Consider the following 7587-nt stretch of genomic DNA (forward strand, 5'->3'; position numbering starts at 1 on the left):
GGCCGGTGCCGTCCCGCCTCGCCGCCGCGGAGTGCCCCGTCGCGGGGAAGCCCGCCCCGGCCCTGAGGGCGAGGAAGTGAGACCCTTCCCCGAAGCTTTGCGGGGCCCCTCCGGCCCTGTCAGCGGGGCCTGGCCCCTCAGCAGGGGCGGTCAGAGCTCTCCCCCCGCCCCGGGCAGCCAGCGGAGTCCGGTGTGCGCCGTGTCCCTCCCATGCTGGAAATATTTCATTCTCAGAATAATCAGTATTCCCAACTACTTTAATGTGTGCATCCCTGAGGTTCATATTTTGAAGTGTTTCATGCATGGTCATTTTCCCCCTGCAATGGCTGCCCCTTCACTGCTTCTATGTCCGCCAAAGCACTTGGTGAGGAAATCGGTGGAGGTTTCTGAGCGTAACCCGGCGGGTGCCCGTCCTTCCAAATGCTTAAACCACCTTCTGCGTACTAAGAAGGGGTTTTTTTTGTATTCCCCAGTACTTCACGGGCAGTCGTTATTACAGGTCCGGCAAATTCTTTACCAGACTTCCTTGACAAAAAGGCAGGACTCCCGTGTAAAAAGGAAACAAACGGCAGAATGCTACTTTCCAGTCACACACACTGAAGTTTTCACTGGGTATCCAGTACTGGAAATAAGTTGATTCCAGAAGAACTGGTATTTAAGAGGCCAGAACAGCTATTATTTCCTCATAAGCAATCGTATGAACAGCACGCTCAGCGTGGAGCTAAGAGTCGTTTGGAACAGGCTCATTAAGAGCCTGCTGCTCCTGATGGTCTTGGGGAATTAACTTTGGAAGAGCTTTTCTGGTCTCCTGAAGGGGAAAAGCTTCACAGGGTTTCCTTATGTCAGATCAGACTGTCCAGCTGTTTGAGCTTCTAATTGCGCTTTCCCTGGCTGCAAGGTGCTCTGCTCCTGTGCTTGATTGTTCATCTCTGTAGCCAAACATTCGGATACAGATTTCACAAATAAGCTGGGTTTTTTTTTTTTCCTTATTAGGAAAAAATATTTGTTTTCTTTTTTTTTTTTTTTTAATGAGGAAAAATATTCCTTCTTTCTGAGTTTGTCCTTTCCTCTACCACTTATTGAAAGCTTGTGTTCTGGTATTGTCTTTGGTAACCTGGTCCTGAAATCCATAACCTTTGGTTAAACAGGTGCTTTTGACACCTCCATGGTTTGCTTGTATTTGCTGAAATAGATTTATTTATTATTGTTCTCCTGTACTGAAAGCCGCTTTGTTTGTTTTCGGCAGAGCTGAATCCAGGTTATCTTGTTTATCTGTGTTATTGAAAGAGGCAGAAAAGCTGTTATCAAAATTCTGGATTACAGAGGACAAAGCAGAGAAATAAAAATTAAGTAAATTCCAAACAACAAAGAGCCACAACTAAATTTTAGTGAATTCTAATTACTCCACAAATCGTCTTGAAAGTTCAGCATTGCAGGCTCAAAGGTGGTTTCCAGCCCTTCTGTACCACCAGTGTGTTGCGGTGGGAGAGGGTTCCCATCTGGGAGCAGATGCTTCCTCTTACTCTGCACCTGAGAGTGCAACGTTTCCTCTTTCTTCACAGAAAAAAAATAAAAGCAGAAATTGTGCTCTCGTGCAGCACGGATCAACCTTCTGTGTAAGGAAATCCAGTTGTTTTGGGGTTTTTGACATATGTTAGCCACAGGACAGAGAGGCTACAGGTTGCTAGCTTGCATTGCCCAAAACCTAACATCAGTGTGAGGGTTTTGGTCCCTCTCCCCAGTGCAAGCATCCCTGTTGCAGGACCTGATTTCGTGTCTGGTTTGGGCACTGTGCAGAGCAGACCTGTAGATAGCAGCAGTGCTCTAGTGCTTGCTGCTCAGCTCAGAGCACCGCTGAATACAAAGCACCCCTGAAACAAACAGCAGAATAAGGTCCCTTTTTGAAAATTGGTGAGTAGTTTGGTTTTCTTCTCATCTCCTCATGTCTGTCAGTCATCATAAAGCAAAGTGTGATTTAATAAAAAAAAAATCTCGAAGTATTGCTTGACTAACTGTCCCACCTCATGGAAAAAAAAAACCAAAACCAAAAAAACCCCACCAAACCCTATTGTTTTAACTTCAAATCATGATTAAAGAGAAGGTAAAAACTATGGCCAGCGAAGTGGGAAGGGGGGGGCCAATAATGATAGATACATATGTAATTATTCCTTGACTTCTGTGTCATATTAGGTTATTACAGAATGCCATAATTACCAGCAGACTTTAAACTCCAATAAATGCCTTACATTGCAGCTGCCAGGTCTCTCAGACTAGCAGGTGCTTTCTTTTTGGGACAGTGCATTTGGAGATGGTGTGCCTGTGTCTGGGCAGAAACTGTGGAATCGCTAGGTGAGCTTGTACCGTGTGTGTCCTGCAAGCTGTCAGGTCCCAGGATAACCATAGTTCTTCCAGGTTTTCAAGTTTTTAAAGAGCAATTGCTTAAAACAATTTGAAATAGTTTTATTTTTTTTTCAGATAGGTGTAATTTTGTACTTGGATTTCACGATACATTAATGTAATAAAGGAGAATTTGGCTTAGATAGCCATGCAACTAATAAAGCTTGTAAAGAGACATGATTGCTGCAAAAGTGTAATTAACTAACTCCAGTTACTTGACAGAATTTGGCAAGAAAGAATTTAAAATTTAATTTCTTTCCCTTTACCATTTCACCTCACCTTCTAATAATCTGAATAGATTATAGTAGCTGAATAGATATATAGTGGTTCATAAACCAAACTGAACAAACCCTAAAGGGAGTTCCCTGAGAGGAATGGAAATATTACAAAGCCGTTGTTAACACTATTGGGATGAGCGCCAGGTTGGGACGGAGCTGTGGCTCATTGCAGGTTTGGAGCTGCAGGATGGGGTTTGTCACTGCTCTGAGCAGCAGCAGGTATGAGGTGGCTGCAGGTGCGCTGTGATGAAGAGCCCTTGGCAGCTTCTACAGCTTCATGCTGCAGAAAGCAGGAAAGGTCAGTCTCCCCTAGAGCAAAGTGGTCACCTGCAGAGTGCAGGTTTCTTATGCAACACAAAGCTGCCAACTAATTTATTACTCTTAAGGTAATTGCATCTGACAATTTTGCAGGGTCCAAGAGATCTAATCCCTATTATGCTTAGGTGTGATCCCAGGGGATACTGTGAAACCCACTAAAGCAGCTACAGAAATCCTTCCACTGTGTTCATAGATGATATACACACTAATAGCATCTTCTGCAATTAATGTGATTCTTCCCTTCTGAATGTGTCACAGATTGCCTTGGAGTGTTTATTAAAAACAACTTTTTTTGTTGGAAAACGCTTGGCATACTGGATATCAGCATAGTGATAAGTCGTCTTTCCAGATTTTGAGGCGCCTGAGGCATGTTTATTTAATGTGTTCCAAATTTCTGTGGTCAACACATTTTCAAAACATGCCAGCTAACTCTAGGTTGTCTGCAATCTATTCAGACAGAAAACACAGAGCACAGGTGAGAAAAGGGATGTGAAATTACCCAGGTTCTTAGGGAAAAGGGGCTTGAAGACAAGTTGAACAAAAGGAAGGGTTGTTCTGCCCCCATTTTCTCCTACAGTTCGAGCTGGGCAGAGCCTCTGTACCTGAAGATCGCTGTAGTTGTATTGCTGTGAAGGCTCATTCCCCTGCCTTAGATTAGGACCACACCTCCACCTAGGTACAGCAAGAGATGCAACAGCCATCTTCCCCCAAGCCTTTGTCAAGTTTCCTGCCAAGGAGGATGGGTACAGCCATGTCACGTGTGGATATCACAGAATCATAGAATGGTTTGGGTTGGAAGAGACCTTAAAGATCATCTAATTCCAATCCCCCTGCCATGGGCAGAGACAACTTCCACTAGACCAGGTTACTCAAATGATTACGTATGGGATCCCAGAGGTATTTATTCTATAGTTCAGCTTTTTAAGTCTCTTAACTCTGCCCTTAGTAGAAAGACTTACATTCCCCATGATCTTACCGATGGGAGCAAATATAGTTAGCATTTCTAACCATGGAACACTTTTCTTCTTTTGTTTGTTCAGCTCTAGGAAATTCAGCTACCCCTTTAGGGGTAAGTAGAGGAGATTTTTTTCCTGATTTGTAAATCATGGAAACAGGGACATGGAAATCAGTACAGGAAGTTTCCCTTGATGCTTGTTAATTTTCTTCTAGTCCTTGCTTGCTATGTACATAACCAAGAGCTGGAGCATTTATATTTTGAGATGATAGTGGGAGATTAAATGCTTCTCATTAAAACAGCTGTGTTATTGCACGTGGTTTGGTTTTCAAAGATTTAATGTGACGTGAAGTTAATGTGTTCCTAGTTCTACAAGGAAAACTTTCTAGGAACTTTCTCAATCCACTGTTTAACTCATGTGCGTACTCTAAGCCTTCAATATGTTTTTCAGGTCTCCTCAGACACAGCCAAAATCTCTTTAAAACTTCCCACCTTAGAGCAATGTTGTTCTCTCTAAATGCACCGTGTGTGTTGCAAATGCTTTTTCTGTCTGGCCAAACCCCATGATAATAATCAAGATATAAATCCAAACATCTAGCAATTATCTTTAAATGGGAAAAATGTGAGTTTGTGGCTGTTAGTGGCAGTACGCATGGGGAGGTGGAGGGGAGTGGGTCTTGTTGCCAAAGGCTAGGGTGAGGGGTGTGGATGAATCCAGGCAACTCTTGTTATGGGCCAGGTGGTGCCTTGAGCCAAGTGACCTGCTGGCGGTCAGGTGTCTGTCCAAGAGGCATCATGCCTGGCTGGCAAGTCTGTGCACACTGGCTACCCAGTAATTAAAGATGTAGAGAGGAGGAGGCTCTCTGGACTCCTTTGAATCTGGGTCTGTGCTGTAGCGATCTGGGGTAGGAAGCAACGTCAGAGTTGGAGACGTGAACATCCTCGCACCTGGAATCCCACTAGGGATTCCTGCTCTCCTGTTGCTTGCTTGTGAAGGCAACCCATGGCTCTGTCCTGCAGTAGAGCCCAGGGTCCCAGCTCCACATCTGTGATGAGTTACAGCTCCCACCTGACCGCAGGCTCAGGTTCAGATCACACTTGGGATTACAGTACCTATCTGATGTGCTTAAACTAGGGACTGCTAGTGCATCCAGAGCAAAACTGAACACAGACACCAGTCTCCAACAATACGTGACAGAATTGATGGAGATACAGCATATGCTTTTAGGCTTGGGTAAAAGTATCTTAAAATGCAGAACGAAACAGTTTAAACTAGAAAAGAGGTTAGGAAGAAAAGCTGAGAACAGTTTTACTTGCCGTTTTGTGAAACTCAGTTTCTTGTGTGATCTTATTACAGCTCATTTGCATAATTTTTTTGTCTTTCTTTTTTTTTTTTTTCATTTTGAAATTTGCCACTTTGACTTTTTGCAGCTTCAAAGTCTAGGTTCAAATAACATATGAAATGTATGCGTGCACTATCAAACTTGAGAGCCCTGTCACTTCATGCAACTGTTTATGACACAGGGAAAAACTTAATGAGTAACACTGACAGCTGAGTAGAAAAGAGCTAGGAAGAAACATTATTTAACGCAAATAAACTTATGTTACGTCAGTGGCTCTGAAAACACTTGAATGTTGTATCATTTTGCATTTTATGGCACCATTGCTGCATAAGCAGGATACTGAGAGTCTGGGTCAAAAAGGGGATGTCAATTGCTTTCTGAGGACAATGATTGCAATTGTAGTTCCTTTTCCTTACTGGGGAACGTGGGTTAATATGCTGCTCACATCTGTGTAACAGAAACCCAGAAGGCATCTTGCTGGAATTATGGATGCCAGACATTTTCCAGAGCCTTGTCAAAAGCTCAGTTTGTTGCCAGTTGCTAATTTAAAGCTACAAATGTTCTGTGGCAGGACATTTTTTTCTAAAAAGGATAAGAACCTAACCTTAGAAAGGGCACAGGTGCTTTATAATTAATATTTCATGGACCCTAATCGGTTTAATTGGTGTTCAATGCGCTGCGAATGCCCGGTATTGATGGCTTCTTCTCTTACCAGCACATGGCATGAATGACCATTTGCAAGCCAGCAGCCGTTTCATCTTTCATTCCGTGTTGAGGCATTTCAGCGACTCTAAAAACCAATACTTTGTCACATTAACACCCAAGACCAGCCACCTATCAGGGTCTGGGTTATAAATAGAGATCCTCTCCAGAAGCCTGGTCTTACCTGAGAAATTCATCTGCGAGTGCCACCAGGCGTGATCTTTGCATGCCCATTACTGGGCGGTTGCAGTGGATCTCTCCTGCAAAGAAGAGGGAGGAGAGGTTGCACATGTTACTGTGCACACTGCGCTCTCCTGGCTCAAAGAGGTGAGAGCATGTGCTCTGTTGGTTTTGCGCAGTGGAAAGTCATGCTTGGGTCATCTTTGGAGGAGTGTGTGAAAGGAGGACAGGGCAGGGGAGGCAAGAAACCATGCTATGTTCTCCTCCAGAGCCTTCAAAATGCACCAGCCAGGTCTGCCAGGACGGTCACTTTTCTGCATTTAAACTGTAGATATTGCCTGCTTTTTTTTGCAAGGCGAGTACATTCGGCCAAGTAGCACAGTAGGTGGTATCAAAAAATCCTGCATGACTGCGCCGCTTCCCCATAGCTATTTATTGTACCATGGACTACAACAGCTGCACTGGGCTTCCACGTGACATACATGTCTGGTCTGTGCCAACATATCAGTCAGCCCGTCAAGTCCTCTTATTTATATTGCGACTTTCATAGCAGCAATTTCACTCCGCTTCACATGTTATAATTAGACCTTGAAAACCAGTTCAGATAAACATAACTCAAATGTTAAAAATCTCCAAACTGATTGACATAAACAAGTAAGGTAGCAAGGAGCTGGGGAGTTTGGTTTTGATATGTCCTTGTCGGCATGAGTTTGGCATAGTGGTCCATCTCTGTTTTGAATGAAATACAGCTTTCATGTAGTGGTTTCACCTTGCAGCAAAAAAAATGTTTTCCCCTTTGGCAAAACTGAAGACAATTATCTGTGTAAGAAAGGAATAACGCGTGGCGTGTTTGCAGAATAGTGGTCGGCGTCTTTGATTTCGTTACCTTACAGCAGAGCAGGGTTCACTCATGTTTATCTGTTGCAAAGATGGTATAGCTTAGATCTTGTCAACGCTGTGGATGTGCTCCAAGTATAGTTACTGATCTAATTTCATTGCACATAGGCAAAACTAATTAAAAGACAGTTGTATCCCGCAATACAGATGACTGAAATATAAGCTGTAATTGAAGAAAGAGAGAATTTGCCTACAACCTGGGAATAGACCAGTGAGGATTTTTTCTGGTTGAAGTGGAAGAATTAAGGAAATTGAGATTTGAAATGCAGAAATGATACTGTGAAGAAAACGGAGGAAACACTCAGAAACTTGGGGGTTGTATTGTTATTATGGCTTTATTTGTTTCAGGAAGTTAAGAATCTCCTCTTGGAACTCAGAAATTCAATTTGCACATGTATTCAGTCAGTGAATCTGCTTTCTTTCCCAGTCCTGACAGACTCTAAGATGTAATACCTTGAATCAGAATCTGGGACTTCTTGTTGGCCACCTTTATTTCTTGGCATTTCTCCAATTTTTA

The sequence above is a fragment of the Charadrius vociferus genome, unplaced genomic scaffold (genome assembly GCF_000708025.1).
Source record: "Charadrius vociferus isolate BGI_N301 unplaced genomic scaffold, ASM70802v2 scaffold55, whole genome shotgun sequence".
Lineage (NCBI taxonomy): Eukaryota > Metazoa > Chordata > Aves > Charadriiformes > Charadriidae > Charadrius > Charadrius vociferus.